At 36.2% G+C, this 23,143-nt stretch overlaps 1 non-coding gene across 1 annotated transcript; it reads right to left on the bottom strand.

Annotated features, from left to right (window-relative positions):
- Positions 1 to 1,017: 1,017 nt before the first annotated feature.
- LOC121205681 (small nucleolar RNA R71) lies at positions 1,018 to 1,123 on the bottom strand. The gene has a single exon (XR_005900757.1). It is a non-coding gene; the product is annotated as a small nucleolar RNA R71 (small nucleolar RNA).
- Between the last annotated feature and the right edge of the window lie 22,020 nt (positions 1,124 to 23,143).

Genomic DNA, 23,143 nt, shown 5'->3' with positions numbered 1-23,143 from the left:
CTAGGGTGTTAATTAGAGAAAAGTCTCAATTATTTAATCTAGGGATTAGTCATTATTAGTCTTGAATAGGGACAATAACATAACTTAGGGATCTCTACGGAACAAGTTAAATGAATAAATCATCCGATTCGGAGTCAGAATAACAAGTGAAGTCTAGATGGATTCTTCCTTAGGTATTGTCTTAATTCAATCGTTTTTCCAAAAGTAATTCCCCAATTTTATTTTCTGTGAATTCTTAGTTTAGATAATTAGTTAGTTAAAATAAAACCCTCTTATTCTTAGGCTAGATAATAAAAAGATAGTCATTACTAGTACTTTTAGTTCCTTTGGGTTCGACAACCCGATCTTGCTAAAAGTATACTACTGTTCGATAGGTACACTTTCCTACATTATGATAATATTTAGTTTCAAGAACGATTAGTTATAAATATATAAAACTTACCTGTCACAAAAATCGAGATCAACTGTTTGATAGTGAGATCGATCGCACAATTCACAAAAACCGAAGAGAAATAAGGCAAAACTTAAGATACACAGAGGAAGAGCAAGAGGACAATACTTCAACCACAACCGAGGAGATGGCTGAAAACCAAGAAAATCCGCTACCTCCTGCGATTGCCGTTGATCCAGTAAATCAGAATCCTGTTCCACGCATTGTGTATGATTATACTAAACCTACTTTAAAAGGAACTGAGTCAAGTATAGTTAGGCCTGTTGTTGCTGCAAATAATTTTGAACTGAAACCTAACACCATTCAAATGATCCAACAGTTTGTTCAGTTTGATGGTTTGCAGGACGAGGACCCAAACGCTCATTTGGCGAATTTCTTAGAGTTTTGCGACACTTTTAAAATCAATGGCGGTTCCGATTATGCCATTATCCTTCGGTTGTTTCCCCTTTCGTTGAGGAATAAGGCTAAACAATGGTTGAACTCGTTACCACGAGGGTCAATCACTACTTGGGAACAAATGACCGAAAACTTTTTTTTAAAATACTTTTCACCGACTAAAACAGCTAAATTACGTAATGGTATTTCTTCTTTTGTGTAGATGGATTTAGAAACTCTCTATGATGCATGGGAGAGATACAAGGACCATTTGAGAAGGTGCCCTCACCTTGGATTACCACTTTGGCTACAAGTTCAAACATTTCACAATGGCCTGAATCCTTCGACTAGACAGATGATTGACGCAGCTGCTAGAGGAACTATCAATAATAAGACACCTGAGGATGCTTATGAATTTATAGAAGAGATGTCACTGAATAATTATCAGTGGCAAGTCATGAGGACAAAACCAACGAAAACATTCGGCGTTTTTAACGTCGATTTAGTCACCATGCTCTCTAATCAGGTAGAATTTTTGAACAGAAAAATTGAAGGTTTTCTTGGTTCTTCACAGGTTCACCTAGTAATGCAGTGCGAAGCAAGTGGAGGTGGATCAAGCAATCCAGAATACCCACCCTATGGCCACAACATAGAGAACGAGCAGTTAAATTACATGGGCAATAATCCTCAATCTCAAAATAATCTTTATAATAACACTTACAATATAGGTTGGAAGAATCACCCAAATTTTTCATGGGGAGGCCAAGGAAATCAGAGACCACCACCACCCCTAGGCTTTCAACAATCACCGTACGAGCAGGAAAAGAAGCCAAACCTTGAGGAGATGCTAAAAAATTCATCTTGGTGTCAGAAACTCGTTTTTAGCATACTGAGACAGCACTTAAGAATTAACAAGCATCAATCCAAGGGCTCGAAACTCAGATAGGATAGCTCGCCAAATTAATATCTGAACAACCACCAGGAAGTCTACCTAGTAACACTGAACCCAACCCAAAAGAGCACGTGAAAGCAATTACACTAAGGAGTGGGAAAGTGTTAGCTGAATCTAAAAAGAAGCCACCACAAAAAGTTGATAGAAAGGAGGTTGAACCCCAAAACAATGACAATCTAATGCCAAAAGAATATAAACCACTAATCCCATACCCAGCAAAGTTGAAGAAAGACCGCATGGATGCACAATTCGATAAATTTCTTGAACTTTTTAAACAACTACATATTAACTTACCTTTTGTTGAAGCTATATCGCAGATGCCTACATATGCAAAATTTTTAAAGGAGCTTCTAACAAACAAAAGGAAGTTTGAAGACTTATCTACAGTGGAACTTAATGAGGAGTGCTCAGCCATACTCCAAAATAAATTGCCAACCAAACTGAAAGATCTAGGAAGTTTTACTATTCCCTGCTTAATTGGTAGTTTGAATGTTGATAAAGCACTAGCTGATTTAGGTGCCAGTATTAATTTGATGCCATATAAAAAGTTTAAACAACTTGGTCTTGGGGAACCTAAACCCACTAGGATGAGTATTCAATTAGCTGATATATCTGTTAAATATCCTAAGGGAATTATAGAGGACGTACTTGTAAAAGTAGATAAATTCGTATTCCCTGTTGATTTCGTTATGCTTGACATGGATGAAGATGTTGAGGTGCCTTTAATCTTAGGTCGGCCATTTTTAGCTACTGCTAGGGCTTTAATTGATGTGGTTGAGGGTAAATTGGTACTTAAAGTAGGTGACGAAGAGATTATTTTTAAAATTTATGATGCCATAAAATTTTCTAATGAATAGGATGACTCATGTTATTTTATCGACTCTATTGATCATGCTACTCAAGATTCTTTTCAAGAAATCATACATAAGGACACGATGGAACTGTGTCTCACCCAAGAAGAGGGGGTGGATGATGATTCTGAGATAGGAACCAAACTAAACTCTAATGAAACCTCTCCAAAACTAGCAGAATATGAGGGAATTAAGGTAAAAGATGAACTTAAGCAAAAACCCTCTATTGAAGAACCTCTCAAATTGGAACTTAAACAATTGCCGGATCACTTGGAATATGCATTCCTTGAAAATAATTCTACATTACCGGTAATTATTATATCCAACTTGCAACCTAAGGAGAAAGATGAATTACTCCAAGTATTAAGAGAGCATAAAAGGGCCATAGCTTGGAAAATTTTTGACATTAAAGGGATCAGCCCTTCTTTTTGCACCCACAAAATTTTAATAGAAGATGAATATAAACCATGCGTGCAAGCTCAAAGACGACTGAACCCCAACATGAAGGAAGTTGTTGAAGCTGAGGTAATTAAACTCCTAGATGTTGGAATTATTTATCCTATTTCTGAAAGTTCTTGGGTGAGTCTAGTGCAGGTTGTTCCTAAGAAAGGAGGCATGATTGTTGTAGCCAATGAGAAGAATGAATTAATCCCAACAAGGACAATCACAGGTTGGAGAGTGTGTATTGATTATAGGAAGCTAAATGATGCCACAAGAAAAGATCACTTCCCTCTTCTATTCATTGACCAATTGTTGGAAAGATTGTCAGGGCACATGTACTACTGCTTTTTAGACGGACTCTCTGGCTATTTCCAAATCCCAATAGCTCTTGAAGATCAAGAAAAGACGACTTTTACATGTCCATATGGTACATTTTCTTATCGTAGAATGCCTTTTGGATTATGTAATGCTCTTGCTACTTTTTAGCGCTGCATGATGGCTGTAAGAGCCCAAATTTAACCGGGCTGAAAGCAGAATATGAATAAATAAATATTTATTTAAAATGTCCATTAAAAGTCTATTTACAAATAGACAGGCCTCAAAGCCTGGTGAGCCCAAAGCCCGTTACACTTGTAACCCAATCAGGCCTAAACTACCCAGCAGACCCACAAACACCCGTGACCCAATTAAAACTAGCTAGCCCAAATTCAAAAAGCCCAATTGGCCCAGCTTGTTACACCAAGGCAGGAAACCCTAGGGTTTCTGCCTTTCTCCTCGCGCCGCAAGTAGAAGCTTCTAGAAGCAATTTCAACGGATGCGTCTGCTCGTCTCTCACGACGTTTTAGTAACCCTCCATCAGCGCCGTGATCAGTGCACGCGTCTACACCAGCATGGTAACTGCCGGATCCCTCGCTCGATTGCCTGTAAGAAAAGGAAACAAATAGCAGATACGCGAAAAAGCAGAGTAGAAAATGGCAAGGAAATTACAGCATATCAGTCAAAGATACAATAGACAAAAAATCAGAGATTTCTTTCCTTATGTAACAAATCAGTAGGCTATAAAAAAGCCTTTGTAACCCTTGTAACGGTTACGCATACAGAAATAAAAAAGAGAATACAAGTAGTTTCAAAGAAAAGGTGATTTAACTTTTTTTTATTCTAGAACATATGCATGTATGTAAACTGTTTTTTAGCAGAAATATAGATTACAAAAATACAAGGAAGAAAGTTACCTGATGAATGACGAGTGAAAGGAGGGGTTTTTAAACCCTAGCCACCGTGTGCGGTGGTCCTTAGGGTGGCACGTGGGCGCGTGGGCGGTGTGTGACAGCCCAAAATTGACCCTAGTCGGGAAGTGGTTTCGGGACCGCTGAACCGAGTCACCGAAAGGTTTGAATGTGATGTTTATTGTCTAGAATATGTAATCATGAATGTGTGAAAATTTCAAGCTTCGATTTAGTCGATTGCATGTGAATTTAGTCAATAGGACTTATATGAGAAAATTTTAAAATGTGATAGGTCAATGCATGAGGACCTATTAGTGCATGTGGAAGAAAAAGGGGACTTGCATGTCAAATTCCCCCTCCCTAATATGTAGTGGCCGGCCATGCTATGGGTGGAAACATGTCACCAACATGTTGTGTTAGTGATGTATGGTAAGGAAAATAAAATATTAAGCATGATAATTAAAATAAATTAAAGAAAGGAATTAAACAATGAAAGGAAGGGTGATGAAAAAAAATGGTCTCATCCATACCCCCCTTGTTGCCGTGAGTTGAAGAAAGAAAACAAAAAAAAAATGTGTTCATTCTTGAACACCTTTGGCCGAATAGAGGAAAGAAAGGAAGGGGAAGAGCTTGAGAAAATCGGCTATGGTGGTTTGCTAGACTAAGGTATGTTTGATGTTGTTCTTGAGATGCATGCATGTTTTAGTAGTTGACTTGAGTTCTAAAAACCCATGGTTCAATTTTGTGGATTGATGATGATTTTGTGTTTTGCCATTGATGAGTGCTTGAGCTTTTTGATAGTTGTTGATGAAAAGTGAAAGATATGTTAAAGATTAATATGTTTTGTGTTGAAGTTTTAGGTGATTTTGAGTAGTTAGGGCTAAATTAAAAAAATAAATTTTTGAAGGACTCAAAGGTGAAATAAATGAAATGTATAGACTTATATGGGTACTAGGAAGATTCGGCACTTAAGGAGTGTGACCAAACTTTGTGTATTTTGTGTTTTGTGGAATAAAGACTAAATTGTGAAAGTGCGAAATATTAGGGGTAAAAATGTAATTTACCCATTTATGCGTTATTAGACTAAATTGAATGAAAATATGTTAAAATGAGATTTATTTGAATATGTTAAGATCAAGATACCAAGGAATTGGATTTAGGTCGGGGAAATCGAAAGTAGTTGAGTAGCCGATCATTTAGTCGACGACATCCGAAGAAAGTTTATAAGCAATTAGATATTAAAATTTCGGAATAAATGTTAGTTATATATGCTGAAATGGAAATATGATAAATGTATATATAGCTGAATGTGATATGTGTGAATTATATGTTAAATTAAGGCTTGGTAAGCTAGCTATTAAGGTGAAATGCTAATGTTAGTATTTGATTTGGTAATAATCTGTTTGGGGACAGCAGCAGTAAGGTAATTTTGGAAAATCGCCATAATTTGTAGGAGTTGAATTAGAAGCTGAGTGAATTATGCCATTAAAGCTTGAAGAGTCTATTTTCTTACAAAAGAAACTATAAAAACAAAAGAGTTACCGATCTTGAGATATTTGAAGTATTGTGGGGCTGAGTCAAAATGACTACTAGATTCCCTGTTCTGTTTTTAGAAAATCATTATAAATTGTACAAAAATGATTATAAGATAAAATTTATATGCTTAGACTCCTTAATGAGTCTAGTTTCAAATGAGATCAAATACAACACATTTTGAATTCTGTAAAATGAGAAATTTGATTCGTAGTGAAGAGTGGTCAGAATAGTCAAACAGTGAAACAGGGGAAACTTTAAGAAAAATCTGGTATTGATTGGCCAAGCCTAAAATTCTGAAAATTTTATGGATGGAAGATATACGAGTCTATATTCAGGGAAAATTAACGGCTAGTGATTTGGAGTTTTGTAGCTCCAGTTATAAACAATTTAGCGACTACTGCTCAGGAAAACAGCTCGTAGTGAATATGTGATTTTGTTGTAAACATTAATGAAAATTTGCCAATGAGTTATTTATTGATTATTATAAAGCTTACTATAATCTATGTGTGTGAAAGTCAAATCAATATATATATTAGTCTGAAAGTAATACTTGAATAGTCGATTAATGACTATTTTAAATTTTGTTGAACTTAAGCTCAAGAGCAAAAGGGAACTAGATCCGATAAAGGCAAAGAAAAGATCACTGAGTAGCCGAGTTGGAACCGTCTTACCCAACACAAGGTAAGTCATTAAGCATGTAGTTGGTATTATTTCAAATGGTCATAATGTTATGTATTGATGCTGAATGGAATGAATAAATATACATATATATATATATATGCATGTACGTATGTGATGATGAAATTGTTGAATGAAAAGAAAAGAGGTAAGATGTACTGAGTTGTTGATCTCGGCACTAAACGTGCGGGTATAACCATTTATGACCATGAGATTGGCGCTAAGTGCGCGGGATTAAATTGTACAGCACTAAGTGTGCGATTTGACTATGTTGCACTAAGTGTGCGAAATGAATATGATGCACTAAATGTGCGAATTGACCATGCGGCACTAAGTGTGCGAGTTTGACTATGTAGCACTAAGTGTGCGATTTGATTACGTAGCACTAAGTGTGCGAGTTGATTATATAGCACTGAGTGTGCGGACTCAATATACATTCGTGAATCATTATGGACACTATGTGTGCGACACTATTGAGTCGATCGCGGACAGCGGATCGGGTAAGTGTCTTGAGTACATGGCTAATAGGTGCTATGCTTATACTTGGTGTTGAGCTCGGTAAGTTTGAACCTATGTGACAAATATACTTGAAGTCACGTACATAAAATTTATCGTAGGATGGGTGAAAGGCCGTTTAGTCGTTTGATTGTAACGAAAATAAATTGATTTATGAAATTGCCTCAATGTCCTATTGATGAGTATATGGAATGTGAATGCATGAATTGATATGAAACTGAATCGATAGGTTGGAGGAACTATGGTATGGTTCGGTATGGATGGAGTAAATTGTCTCGTTCCATTTTGTTTCCTCTTGTGATAATGTTATTGATGGATGGTAGTGCATTGCTTATGACTTACTGAGTTATAAACTCACTCGGTGTTTCCTTGTCACCCATTATAGGTTGCTTGGACTCATCTATTTTTGCGGGGTCAGGCCGTCATCGAAGTCATCACACCGGATAGCAAGTTTTGGTACTTTCTTCTTAGTTGGCTTAGAAGAACATTTTGGCATGTATAAGCTATTACGTTGTGTTTGAACTTTGGCATGTAAACTTTAAGCCATGCGAAAATGGCACAAATGTTCGATTAAGTTGGATCAAGGGTAGGCATGAAATGGACCTAGTTACTTTCGTAACAGATGCTGGCAGCAGCAGTGTCATGAGATTGAAAAATCACTAAAAATAGTAGGAGTGGAATTAATTGATGAATAAATTATGTAATCGAAGCTCGATGAGTCTGTTTTCATGAGGAAGTAACGAAAAGATCATATGGGCAGTATATTAAGAGATAATCAGATTTTTGTGGGACAGGGCCAGAACGGTTTCTGGATTCCCTGCTCCGACTTTGGAAATTCAATATAAATTAACCAGAGATAATTAGGGGTCGTACCATATATGTACAGATTCCTCTCTGAGTCTAGTTTTCATAGAAACAAACGGCATCAGTATTGAAGCCCCGTGCAGGGAGATATCCAGGTCGTAATGGGCAAAGGTCAGTGTAGTCGACCCCTGCAACATGGGAGACTTTGACTAATAAACTGTACTAATTGGCCCGACCAAAAATTCTAGAAAAAATACATAGATGGGCACATGAGTCTAGTTTCTAGGAAAAATCACGAAACTGATTTTCGAGTTACGAAACTCAAGATATGATTTTTAAAACGACTAGTACACAGATTGGGCAGTGTCTGGAAAATAAATTTTATAAGGGGTTAAAGTCAGTTAACACCTCGTGTTCGACTCCGGTGTCGGTTTCGGGTTCGGGGTGTTACATGGTGTGTGGCCAACGGAGGCCAGAGCCCAGAGCTCCCTCCTTTCTCTCTTTCAGAGAGAATTCTTAATTTTTTTTAAAACCGGTTTCAAATGATTTTAAGGCTAATAACCTGGCTTATATAGCCTTGACAAAACGGCATCGTTTTGTGACTCAGGGATCCGCGCGTTGACCCGATTACCCGGGGAGGATCCGCGCATTTTTGAGAGTTGGGTTAATTACCTAATTGATCCTTCTATCCCTTTTGTACTTACAATCAAACTTTATTTTATTTTATAATTTGGCCCATTATTTTATTTTAGTTTTAATTTAGTCCCTATGGCTATTAAATTATATTTTGGAAAACGTCACCGTTTTGGGAATAGGGTTATTTGTCCAGTGACCCCCTTTTATTTTGCGGGCATTACAAATCGGGCCTTAATTCGGTTTTAGCTTTTTAAATTTGCCTCGTAATTTTACAAAACTTTAAATTTGGTTCTATTTTTTATTTCTATATATTTTTATTTGATTTATTTTACTTTTATACATTAAAAATTATTAAAAGTGTTATTTTATTACTATTATTATTATTTTCCTCAAATTATTATTATTTTTATATATTATTATATTCTCACATATATTATATATTTATTAATTATTTATATATATATTTTTACATGTTATTTTATATTATATCTATTATATTTCTTATATATTTATATTACATTTTATTATATAATATTTTCTTTTATGTTATGTATATCATGTATCGCCAATTATATTTTTTATGATTACATTATATATATTATTATTATTATTAAATCATATTTTTAACCCACACTATATATATATATATTTTGTTAATTATTTATTTATTTACTATATATTATTTCATTTTAAACTAATATTGTTATATTATGAAATCTCTTACATACTCCTAAACTAATATATTATCATATAATTCTTTTATTCTTGTTATCCTATTATCTATTAAATATTATTTTAAAATGGTTATAAAATGTCTTGTTTTTAATTGTATGAATATTTTGTTAGCAATCGATTTTTTTTATATATTAGTTCTTCTATACGTTTTATATTGTATGCATCATGTATGTGTTAAGTTTATTTTTATTATAATTATGTGCAAATTGACACTATATTTCTTCTATTTGTATATCATACATTATTTGATTATGTTTTTTTATGTCATGCATCATTTAAATATTATTTCGTATGTTTATATACTTTGTTTATTCGTTTTCAATACATGCTATATATATCTTTGTTTGCATTTTTTTTGCTTTATATGTATTATTCTTTTATCGTAGTATTCATTTTTTTATCTAGCTAGTACGATAATATATTATTATGATTTATAATGTAATACAATTCTCCACACATCTTTAAAAAGACAAGGCTCCAAAATTTTCAAAAAAAAAAAATATAAAGGCAATGCTTGATGTTTGGAAATTTCGAAAAAGTAGTGCCCTAACTTATTGGGTTGCAACTTTTCTCGTTAAGTTTGAATAGTCAAGTACCCTTCTAAGTTTTTAAAGGTTTTCAAAATATAAGTAACTATCTTGGAATTGCAAAGTGATATGTCCTAACTTATTGGATGTAGCATTTTGCTGTTTCAAGATAGGGGTTTCTAAAAGGCTAACTTATAGCCAATACTTTGATACAAGTGAACCCAAATTTTCAAATACTTTAAAGAGGATCACATCTTAAGATTTTTTAATTTTCGACATTAAAAACATTTTGATAATCAATTAGGTACCAATTTTTTGGGCGTTACGAGGGTGCTAACCCTTCCTCGTATGTAACCGACTCCCGAACCCATTCTTTTGATTTCGTAGACCAAAACCAACGATTTTAGAACAAATGTTTTAAAGGTGATCCAATCACACCTAAAAAGGTTGGTGGCGACTCCCGTTTTCGTTTTTTAAAGTCGATTCCCATTTACCAAAACTCGATTTGAAAATGGTTTCGACAGCTTGGCGACTCCACTGAGGACTTTGAGAGGGTCAAGCCGTGTAATTGATTATCTCTTGTCTTAATATCGGAAATTTAAAAATTTTAAGATTTAATCCTCTTTGCATTACATGTGTTTGTATTATTGCATGTGTTGCTATATTCTAATACGCATTGCATTTCCATGACCGTTGTGGTCACCACCTTAAGTGGGAGTGAGAAGCTACGCCTTCGTGAGGTTTTCGCCTCCGTGCAGGATAGTGGATCACTTTCGGGATACATCCGTACCTATGGTTTCGTGAGATTTTCATCTCTGTGTAGCCATAGGGAAATGTATTCCCCTGAACTGAACTCGATTCAAATGAGCCTATAATGGGGGAGGATCGAGGAATCTGCTGGTTCAGGTACCTCAGGCTTTAGAACCAACCTCATATAGAAAAAATCGTAAGAGCCCAACTTAGTTAGAGTTAAACTTTAGATATTGCCCTTATAAATTATTGTTGAGATTTATTGCTATCATGTGATACTGACTATTTCTTTTCTTTTGTTTGCATGACATTTTGCATTTACAAAGGTATCGATTCACAGTCAGTGTCTAAATTAGAGAGTTTTATTATGGAGAACGGACTTCTTGATAGAGTGGAGGGCAACACCAACGTCCATAGATGGTCTGAGCAAACTCAGTTAGAAAAGGGAGATAGTATAGCTACGGGATATATGTCGGAGCTGTCAGGATATACTCGCATCAGTGTTACGCAGAATAATCTCCAAGAGCTTAAAGAGATTTGGGATCAATGGGGCAACGAGACTAAACAGTTATTCTATGGTAATTACGGAGACTTACCTTACTTGCTCGATGTTCAAATAGATGAGCACTTGTTCCGAGCCCTTGCTCAGTTTTGGAATCCAGCGTACAGTTGCTTTACTTTCGGGGAGGTAGACTTGGTGCCTACCGTAGAGGAGTACTGTGACAGCCCAAAATTGACCCTAGTCGGGAAGTGGTTTCAGGACCGCTAAACCGAGTCATAAAAATAATTAGCTGTCATATTTGATGCTTATTATATGTATATATGCATGTGTGAAAATTTCATATTTGAATTTTGTTTAATTGTAGGTGAATTTTAGTAAATAGGACTTATGTGAGAAAATTTTGAAATGTGATAGGTCAAAGCATAAGGATCTATTAGTGCATGTAAGAAAAAGGGGGGACTTGCATGTCAATTTCCCCCCTAATTAGTAGTGGCCGGCCATGAGCATGAGAGTGGACAAAATGTTATGGGGTGAAACATGTTGGAAACATGTTGTGTTAGTGTGTTATGGGAGAAAGAATATAATAAAGGGTTAGTAATAAAGAAATGAAAAGGGAGGGGTGATGAGAACAAAGTTGTCTCATCCATGTTCTCCCCCCCATTGCCGTGACTTGAGAAGGAAAGAAAAGAAGAAATTGGTTCTTCTTGACCAAAAAAAAAATGATAGAAGGAAGAAATATGTTTTGAGGATTTCGGCAAGATAGCAAGCTAAAAATTTGAGGTAAGTGCATTCGGTCATAGAGAAAATTGAATCAAAAGTGGGTTGATCCTTGTCCTCCATTGCCGTAGCCTAAAGGGAGGGAGAAGAAGGTTTGGTTGCCTTGATTTTTGGCTTAGAAGATGGCTAGAATGAGGTATGTATTGAATGATTCTTGAAAATCTATGCATGTTTGAGATGATTAGTTCAAACTCTACTTATCCCATAGATTAAACTTAGAATTTTGAGGTTTGGAAGAGGTAAGTACCTTGAAATTTTTGGAAAATTATGTATAAAGAAGGTGGTTAGTTCAAGTTCTAATCATTCAATGGCTTGTTTATTTTGTTAAGTTCGGTTTCAAGGTTTGATCAAATTATGGTTATATTTGACATGGTTGGTTTATTTTGTTATGCTTGTTATATGATAGGTATGATTTGTGTTTGGGTGATGTGTATGTGATATTGATTATATGATTCGAAAATGAGATATGTTAATGATGAAATATAATCGGCCATGGAAGTAGCTCATTTTGGAAGTATGAATTGTGGTATATTTTTTTGTGGTTGATCATAAAAATTTGGCTTAAGTGAGGTAATTGGTAAAAGATGTGTTTATGATGTAATACATATGTTCTCATAAGCTAAGTTATGTATATGTGATATCTTGCATATTGGTTGTTAAGCTCAAGAGCTTAGAGGATCAAAGTCGGATAGGGGAAAAGAGAAAGTAAACGAATAGCCGTGGATATCTAATCGTCAACCACTTCCGAGGTAAGTTTTAAGTGTTTAAACGTTGAGTAAATTCAATTATAATAGGACATGATGAGTTGATTTAATAAGATAAGATGTGGCCATGATATGTTCTAAGCTCAAATGGTAAGTTCTTAAGTGTTTGAGCTTGGGAATTTAAGGGTAATTTGAAATAGTCTGCTTCGGACAGCAGCAGTAACGTGACTTTAGAAAATCACCATAAATTCATGGACTTGAATTAGAGGCTGAATGAGACATGAAATTAAAGCTTAATGAGTCTAGTTTCTTATAAAAGAAACCGTAAGCAAAGGAATTTCCGATAATGAGATACTTAAAGTTGTGTGAGACAGCGCAGAATGACACTGTAATCCTCTGTTCTGTGTTTAGAAAATCATTATAAATTGTACAAAAATGGTTATAAGATAAAATTTATATGCTTAGACTCCTTAATGAGTCTAGTTTCAAATGAAATCAAATAAAACACATTTTGAATTCTGTAAAATGAGAAATTTGATTCGTAGTGAAGAGTGGTCAGATTAGTCAAACAGTGAAACAGAGGAAACTTTAAGAAAAATCTGGTATTGATTGGCCAAACCTAAAATTCTGGAAATTTTATGGATGGAATATATACGAGTCTATATTCAGGAAAAATTAACGGAAAGTGATTTGGAGTTTTGTAGCTCCAGTTATAAATAATTTAGTGACTATTGCTCAGGAAAAACAGCTTGTGCTGAATTTGAGATTTTGTTGTGAACCTTGATAAACTTGTTTTAGTTGCTCATAAGCTATTGATTAAACCCATACTTGAATTCTAAATAGTGGTATTGTAAGTTTATGAGTATTCGAATATGAAATGATAGTAAGGCCTAATGGCCGATGTGATGAATGTGAAAGTGTATATACGTGATAGGGCCTAATGGCCGATGTGATGAATGTGAAAGTGTATATATGTGATAAGGCCTAATGGCCGATGTGATGAATGTGAAAGTGTATATATATATGTGATAAGGCCTAATGGCCGATGTGATGAATGTGAAAGTGTATATATATATGTGATAAGGCCTAATGGCCGATGTGATGAATGTGAAAGTGTATATATGTGATAGGGCCTAATGGCCGATGTGATGAATGTGAAAGTGTATATATGTGATAAGGCCTAATGGCCGATGTGATGAATGTGAAAGTGTATATATGTGACAGGGCCGAGTGGCCAACGTGATGGATGTGAAAGTGTATAAATGTGATAAGTCCCGAAGGGCATTTGTGTCAGTACTATATCCGGGTTAAAACCCCACAGGCTTTATGCGAGAATATTATCACTGATTAATGTCCGTAAGCTTCGTGCTTGTACTATATCCGAGCTCTAAAGACCCGATGACTACGTGTGGGGATTTTGTCCGGGTAAGACCCGATAACTTCGTGTGGAGATTATGTCTGGGTAAGACTTCGTAATAAGAATTGCTTATAAATATATTCAATGCGAAAGGTTAAACAGGTATGTACTCCAAGTTTATATCTGAGCTTGATTTGCACTAAATCATAAGGTAGTTATGTGATGCATACAAGAGCAATCTATGAGACTATTCTTATGATTATGTGACATCGGATCAGTGTGAGGGGTGATGTGAAATCATACGATATATCTATGTCACATGAGCTCACTTTTATGTGAAAGTTTATCTGCCTATTGTATATGATGAGATGTGCGTATTTGGAAAAGGGATGGTATGCCCGAAGGAAGAGTGAAATAAAAATACGAACAACTATGTTATAATTTGATTGTTATCTGTTGCCACTGCTTAAAACTTACTAAGCATTGTAATGCTTACTCCGTTTACTCTGTTTCCTCTGTTTTATAGATCTCATTGCGAAGCTACAGGCTCGGGGATCGTCAGTAACTAGTCACACTATCACTATCCACTGTTTGGTACTGCTATGTTTTGGATTATCTTATGGCATGTATAAAATAGACTAGTGGCGGAGGAATATTTTGGTTAATGTATATAGCCATGCGAAAATGGCTTATATATGTTTGAGCATAATGTTATAATCATTTGGTATGGAATGGTTAATCACTATCATAATTTGTGCTATTTATGCTAAAAGGGCTAGTTGAATCATGGAAACTATGAAGTAGGTAAAGTCTACCTTAAAGGCAGATGCTGGCAGCAGCAGTGATGTAGATTTGGAAAATCACTAAAAATATTAGAATTGGAATTAAATAATGAATAAATTATGTAAACGAACCTTAATGAATCTATTTTCATAGAAAAGTAACGAAACGATCATATGGACAGTATGTTAAGAGATATTCAGGTTCTCGTGAGACAGGGCCAGAACGGTTTCTGGACTCCCTGTTCCGACTTTGGAAATTCATTACAAATTAACCAGATATAATTAGGAGTCATGCCATATATGTATAGATTCCTCTCTGAGTCTAGTTTCTATAGAAACAAACGGCATCAGTATTGAAGCTCTAGGCAGGGAGATATCCAAGTCGTAATGCGCAAAGGTCAGTGTAGTCAATCCCTGTAACATGGGAGACTTTGACTAATAAACTGTATTAATTGGCCTGACCAAAAATTCTAGAAAAAAATATGTAGATGGGCATATGAGTCTAGTTTCAGGGAAAAATCACGAAACTGATTTTCGGTTGTGAAACTCAAGATATGATTTTTAAGGTGACAGTGACGCAGTTAGCCAACTGCCTGGAAAAATTTTAAAATGGACTGCAATAGTAAGCGAATTTAGTCTGTGAACCCCTCGTGTCCGACTCCGGCAACGGTATCGGGTACGGGGTGTTACAAGTACACTGCCTTGTTACGTTGTCCTAGGTTCCAGGTAGATAGAATCTATTCTCGAGCTGTTAATGTCCCTACCTTTTGGAAGAAGTTGATGGCTATTGCCTTAAGTTTGTACGGATTGATGGTATTCCCTAGGGCTTTGGGATATGTGGATGAGGCAACCACAGATCTTTTCCATAGACTCAGTAAGAGGGTCACCTCTGTCCCTGCAATTTTGGCAGAGACATTCAGGTCTTTAGGCACATGTAGGAAAGCTGGTGCAGGCAGGTTTGTTGGTTGTGCACAATTGCTTCTAGCTTGGTTTTATAGTCATTTTCGGTTGATAGATAAGGTCGTTTGTCGGGTTTTCTTCGAGGATTACTCACCGCTGAAGGACATAGTCGCTTCAACTAGGAGATTTGATGTTCCAGAGGAGAATTGGATGGCACTACTTCAAAATCTTCAATCGAAAGATGTTGAGTGGAGAGCTCCGTGTGTGACACCTCTAAAGTGACCCTAGTCGGAAAGCGGTTTCGGGACCGCTAAACCGAGTCACCAAATTTTTTGAATATGATATTTATTGTCTAAAATATGTGAATATGAATGTGTGAAAGTTTTAAGCTTCGATTTAGTCGACTGCATGTGAATTCAGCTAATAGGACTTACGTGTGACACTTTTGAAATGTGATAGGTTAATCTATAGGATCTATTAGTGCATGTAATAAAAGGGTGGACTTGCATGTCAATTTCCCCCTTAATTTAGTAGTGGCCGGCCATGACAAGGAAGGAGGACAAAATGTTATGGGCAAAACATGTCATAAACATGTTATGTTAGTGATTTATGTTAGGAAAAATAAAATAAGGAGTATGGGATACAAAATATATGCCTTTTATATTAATAAATTAAATGTTAAATGAATAAATAATATGAAATATGAACTTATATTAAAAGAAATGGGTGATAAAAACAAAGTTGGTTCATCTTTTTCTTCCTCCATTGCCGTACCTAAAGAAAGAAAAGAAGAAATTGAAGTTAAGGCATTTGGTCACCTTTAAGTGGATTAAGGTATGTTAATGCTCTATCATTGAAAATCTTTGTATATTTGGAGTGGCCATCAAGTATAGAAGCTAGCTCATGGCAAATGTTTTTTTGTAAAGTTATGAAGATGACATTCGGTCATGGATGTTTGTATTTCTTTGATGTCGTTTTTGATGCTTTAGGGTATTGAGGGTTGATTATAGATGAGGTGAGTTTCTTGATTAAAATTTGATGGATGTTAAGCTAGTTAGGCAACCAAAGGTTCAATATTTTTTTAGTTATGTGGTTATATGTGCATTTCGGCCATGGTCTTTGCTTGAATTTGAGATTTGTAATGTGATTTTCCTAAATTGTCTATGAATTTTTGGTTGTTGATTTCATGGTAATGGTATATTGAATCCATGATTTGAATCCATGAAAATTTAGTAAGGTTGCATTCGGCAACTTGCTTGGAATTATGAAATGATGTCCAAAATTTGTAATCCATGCTTAAATATTGAAATAGAGCTTACAATTAATAGAACCATGTAATAATTGAGGATTTTATGTGTTAAATTTTGGATGTTGGAGTTTTAGCTTTGAAATAGTTGTTAGATGAGTTATAAAGTACTAAAAAAATGGAAAGAGAAAGAGCTTAAGGCATGGTTAGTATTCGGCCATGATGAGAAGTAAGAAAATGAATGTTGTGGTTGAGATGATTGAGGTGGTGATCTCGAAGCTAAATGTTATAAGGAATAAGTGTATTTCTTGCTAACCGAATTATAATATAATCGAATGTGGTTTTACACAATAGTGATGTGATAAGTTTAAATTTGGTTCATTAGCTCAAGAACTCAAGGAAACAAAGTCGGATCGTGGAAAAAGGGAAATTGGTTGAATAGTCAGAATTGACGTACATTAGCGATCGATGTAAGTTTTAAGTATTAAAGCCTATAATGTGATTGAGTATGATATGTTAAGCACATATTAAAAGAATCATAACTCTATTGTAAATTTTTATGCATATAGCCTAATGGCTATTATGAAGTATAGGTAAGTTATTGATATGATATGTTGCCAAATGGATATGATATTATGAAGTGCTAAAAGGATATGTCAGAAGAGTAAATTTGTGATAAACCTGCTTAGGACAGCAGCAGTAACATGAATTTAGAAAATCACCATAAATTGTTGGAGTTGAATTAGAGTCTGAATAAATTATGAAATTAAAGCTTAATGAGTCTAGTTTCTTATAAAATAAACCGTGTAAGAAAATTAATTTCCGATAATGAGATATTTAAAGTTGTGTGAGGTGGTGTCAGAATGACTCCGAAATCCCCTGTTCTGTTTTTATAAAATCATTATAAATTGTACAAAAATGGTTATAAGATAAAATTTATATGCTTAGACTCCTTAATGAGTCTAGTTTCAAATGAAATCAAATACAACACATTTTGAATTCTGTAAAATGAGAAATTTGATTTGTAGTGAAGAGTGTTCAGATTAGTCAAACAGTGAAACAGGGGAAACTTTAAGAAAAATCTGGTATTGATTGGACAAACCTAAAATTTTGGAAATTTTATGGATGGAAGATATACGAGTCTATATTTAGGAAGAATTAACGGCAAGTGATTTGGAGTTTTGTAGCTCCGGTTATAAATAATTTAGTGACCATTGCTCAGGAAAACAAGTCGTAGTGAATATGTGATTTTGTTGTAAACATGGATAAAACTTGTTTTAGTTGCTCATAAGCTATTGATTAAACCCATACTTGAATTCTAAATCGTGATATTGTAAGCTTATGAGTATTCGAATATGAAATGATAGTATGGCGTAAAATTGAATTATTCATTGGAAAGTGATGGATGTAGATTCGGCCAAGACCAAGTCTGTACATGATAGTATATGTGGTATGTGAAGTATATTTGAATAAATGTGAAAGTGTATATATATGTGATAAGGCCTAATGGCCGATGTGATGAATGTGAAAGTGTATATATGTGATAAGGCCTAATGGCCGATGTGATGAATGTGAAATTGTATATATGTGATAAGGCCTAATGGCCAATGTGATGAATGTGAAAGTGTATATATGTGATAAGGCCTAATAGCCGATGTGATGAATGTGAAAGTGTATATATATGTGATAAGGCCTAATGGCCGATGTGATGAATGTGAATGTGTATATATGTGATAAGGCCTAATGGCCGATGTGATGAATGTGAAAGTGTATATATGTGACAGGGCCGAGTGGCCATCGTAATGGATGTGAAAGTGTATAAATGTGATAAGTCCCGAAGGGCATTTGTGTCAGTACTATATCTGGGTTAAAACCCTGCAGGCTTTATGCGAGAATATTATCAGTGATTAATGTCCGTAAGCTTCGTGCTCGTACTATATCCGAGCTCTAAAGACCCGATGACTACGTGTGGAGATTTTGTCCGGGTAAGACCCGATAACTTCGTGTGGAGATTTCGTCTGAGCTAAAGGTCTTACCGATAATCCGAGTAGAGGTTAAAGCTATAAGACTTCGTAATAAGAATTGCTTATAAATATATTCAATGCGAAAGGTTAAACAGGTATGTACTCCAAGTTTATATGTGAGCTTGATTTGCACTAAATCATAAGGTATTATGTGATGCATACGAGAGCAATCTATGTCACATGAGCTCACTTTTATGTGAAAGTTTATCTGCCTATTGTATATGATGAGATGTGCATATTCGGTAAAGGGATGGTATGCCCGAAGGAAGAGTGAAATAAAAATACGAACAACTATGTTATAATTTGATTGTTATCTGTTGACATTGCTTAAAACTTACTAAGCATTGTAATGCTTACTCCGTTTACTCTGTTTCCTCTGTTTTATAGATCTCATTTGGAAGCTACAGGCTCGGGGATCATCAGCAACTAGTCACACTATCACTATCCATTGTTTGGTACTGCTACGTTTTGGATTATCTTATGGCATGTATAGAATAGACTAGTGGCGGAAGAATATTTTTGGTTATTGTATATAAGCCATGCGAAAATGGCATCTTTTGAATGTTGAATGTTTACTTAGAGAAGTTTAAATTTTATCCCTGGCTGTGCTTAGTACTTATTTAAATGAATGATCTTTATTTCAAGAAAAAGTTCAAAATTTTACTATTCTGACATGAGTTAGAAGTCCGGTAATGCCCCTTACCTATTCCGGCGACGGTTACGGGATAGGGGTGTTACACCGTGGATTATTCCTGGTGAGATTCTTTACCGTTGCGGTAGTTTCGATTGGGTCCCTTTATTGGGAATTTGGGGTGCCATTGGTTATGCCCCCTTGCTCGTGTTAAGGCAATTCGATTTGAGGCAGTTCGTGCCAACAACTCATAGGCTAACTCAAAGTGAGTTTACATATATAGGAGCCGATTACAAGAAAAGGGTCGGTGAAATCTCTAGCGCTTGGAATAAGACGTGTCGGCTGAAAGGAGTAGCTATTGGCCCTGCTACGACTCCAAAATATGTTGAATGGAGAGGTAGAAGGATTAATGATAATATTCCTGAGCCAAATATGGAAGGAGCTCGACCGATGGAGGAATATCTGCAAGTGATGCCCTCGGAGTTAGAAATTATGAAGCAAGAATTTGAGAGGAAAAATCTGGAGCTCGAGAAAAGGATAGCAAAGCTTGAAGAAGAAAAGATGTACTTGAGTTTAGATATTGATGTCCAGAAGATGGAGGTCGAAAAAGAAAGAAAGGAAAAGAGGAAGACTGAAGAGGATAGAGATGACTTGAAGGAACACTACAAAAAGACACAAGTATCCTTGAGAAGAGCGAAAGTAGGAGGATCTTCAGATCAGTTGTAGAAAGAGGTCCAAGAAGGCAAGGCTAGAGCTGAGTACTGGGAGAAGAAGTTTTAGGAGATGCAATCGCGGAATTTGGCATTAGAAGAAGAGAACAAAGGGTTGAAGTCTAAAATAACTGAGCTTGGAAGATCCCTTCGTTGGCATCGCAACCATGATTCTACGGTCGAGTTAAAAGAGCTAAAGAGTAAAGTTCAAGATTTGGAAGCGGCATTGCAGGAAGGTAAACTTCAGATCGAGCAACTCGAGGCGCAGGGAGATTATCTAAAGGGAGAGCTTCATCAGTCTAGAGGGCAGATTAGAGAAAGGGATCATGTCATGGGAGAAGCCATAGTTCAGATTTGAGAGGTTGCTGAATATGTGCAAGACTTGGCAATACGAGCCAATGTATTGAGTATGATGTGTGGGACGTCGTCAGACATAGGAAGAGAGTTAGCCCTTTTATTAGATAGAGTTAAAACTTTGGGCATTAGGGCGAAAGCGTACTTGTAATCCATTTATATGTAAAGATATTCTTTTTCTAAATAAATTTTTCTAAATGAGATTGAATCGAAATTGATGCCTTTGTCGCATTCATACATTTGCATTACATCATATCATATGCATTCAAGGTTATAGAAAGACCCTAATTGGTTAAAGTTTCTTTATAAAGGTAGAAAAGAAAAACTGGAAATTACACATCCTTACGGCACTCGCACTAAAACTAAGAACATGGATCAAAGGTTTGAGCAGTTGCAAAAGGATATACAAGACCAGTTGCAAGAGCAGTTGGCTAAAATGCAGAATGAGATGAGGGAACAAATGATGGAAGCTCAGAGGAATATAATGGCCGAAATGGCTCAGTTACTGAGGGCCACTGATAAAGGAAAGGCTCCTATGGCCATCACTGAAGAGGAAAATGAGGGTCATCCTCCAGGTTTTACACTGCCACATGTATCATTGCAAACTGAGGCACCTCCTAGAAGGCCATCTACTACTGTGAGGCCTCAGCACGGGCCAATTGATGCTGGTGTCCATGTGAATTTCCCGATTGGTTCAGGACTTAATATGGGTTACAATCTTACTAATCCTCTTGTTCTCGATCTAGATATGGTTGGAAAGGAGGATTTGAAGGCCGAAGCTGCAAGGCAATTGGATGAACGCTACAGATGGTTAGAAGAAAAGTTCAAGGCTATGGAAGGCACTGGCAATAATCATAGGGTTGATGCCAATGACTTAAGTCTAGTCCCAAACCTAGTGTTACCTCACAAATTCAAAACACCAGAATTTGAAAAGTACAATGGCACTACTTGCCCAGAGGCCCACATCACAATGTTTTGTAGAAGGATGGCGGGGTATGTAAACAATGATCAGCTGTTGATCCATTGTTTTCAAGATAGTTTGATAGGAGCGGCAGCCAGATGGTACAATCAGTTGAGCCGGGCTAGAATAAGTTCATGGAGGGATCTTGCACAAGCCTTCATGCAACAGTACAATCATGTAACAAATATAACCCCTGACAGGATTACCCTGCAAAACATGGAGAAGAAGCCTAATGAGAATTTCAGGCAATATGCACAGAGGTGGAGAGAGGTAGCGATGCAGGTTCAACCACCACTGTTGGAGAAGGAGACCACTATGTTATTTATTAATACTCTGAAAGCCCCATTTATTACTCATATGATTGGAAGCACTACTAAAAGTTTTGCGGACATAGTTATGGCAGGAGAGATGATAGAGAATGCCATAAGAGGAGGAAGAATTGAGGGGGAAGCAGTCAAAAGATCAGCCCCAAGAAGAAAAGACAATGAGGTAAACAATACAAGTGGTTTTAATTCAAAAGCAGTCACAGTTAGCTAACACAAAGTAGCCACAGTTGGGCAACAAGACTCTCAAAAACAGGAATCCAACACTAGGCATGAGAGGATGCAATTTACACCTATACCTGTAACGTATAGGGAGCTCTATCAAAATCTATATGATGCGCATGCTATAGCCCCTTTCCATTTAAAAAGATTACAACCTCCGTATCCTAAATGGTATGATGCAAATGCTAGATGTGAGTATCATGCTGGAATATCGAGGCACTCAATCGAGAATTGTACTGGATTCAAGAAAGTCGTAGAGAGGTTGATCAAGAATGGGGTTTTGAAATTTGAGAGTACCCCAAATACTGAGAATCCTTTACCGAACCATGACAATCAGGGAGTAAATGCCATTGGTGAAGCCGGTGAAAAAAGGGAAAAGGAAAATGTTGATGAGATAAGGATGCCTATGAGGGTAATCTGGGAGGAGATGATAAAGAGAGGTATGTTGACCTCTAAAAATACGAAAGAAAGAACATAAGACTACGGTGAGTTCCATGAAGATTGCGATGAATTCAAGGCCTTGGTGCAAGGCTTCATAGACAACAAAGAGCTACAGGTTTATGAAGGTAGCTCTAGTGAAAAGCAAGTATGTGTGCTGGAAAATGAACAGCAAAGAACTGGTAGACCAAGGATCATTATCTCCCTGCCAGGGAATAATGAAATGGGGACACCAGCAGCGCCCAAGGTTATTATCCATACACCTACTACTTTCCCTTACAAGGATAGCAAAAATGTACCATGGAGTTATGACTGTAGCGTGACGGTGCCGGGAGAAGGAAACATAGCCAGCGCATCTAAGGATGTACGAGATGAAGGTTCCCATACGCGGAGTAGGAAGCGTTATGATATGGGGGATGTCAGAGTGGAGCCCACAAAACCCAAGAATGTTGAAATTGAGAAAAAGAGTGAAGTATCTGTTAACGAGCCAGTGAGGGAGGAGGAAGCTAAGGAATTTCTAAAGTTCCTTAAGCATAGTGAGTACAGTGTGGTCGAGCAGTTGCGTAAGCAACCAACACGCATATCGGTTTTAGCCTTACTGCTAAGCTTTGAAGTGCATCGAAAAGCGTTGTTGAAGGTACTCAACGAGACATATGTCACTCATGATATATCTGTCAATAAGTTGGACCGGTTGATAAATAACATCAGTGCTGATAATTTCATCTACTTCAATG

The sequence above is a fragment of the Gossypium hirsutum genome, chromosome A08 (assembly GCF_007990345.1).
Source record: "Gossypium hirsutum isolate 1008001.06 chromosome A08, Gossypium_hirsutum_v2.1, whole genome shotgun sequence".
Classification (NCBI taxonomy): Eukaryota; Viridiplantae; Streptophyta; class Magnoliopsida; order Malvales; family Malvaceae; genus Gossypium; species Gossypium hirsutum.
The sequence above is the reverse complement of the archived record's forward strand: the minus strand, read 5'-3'. Positions and strand labels throughout refer to the sequence as shown.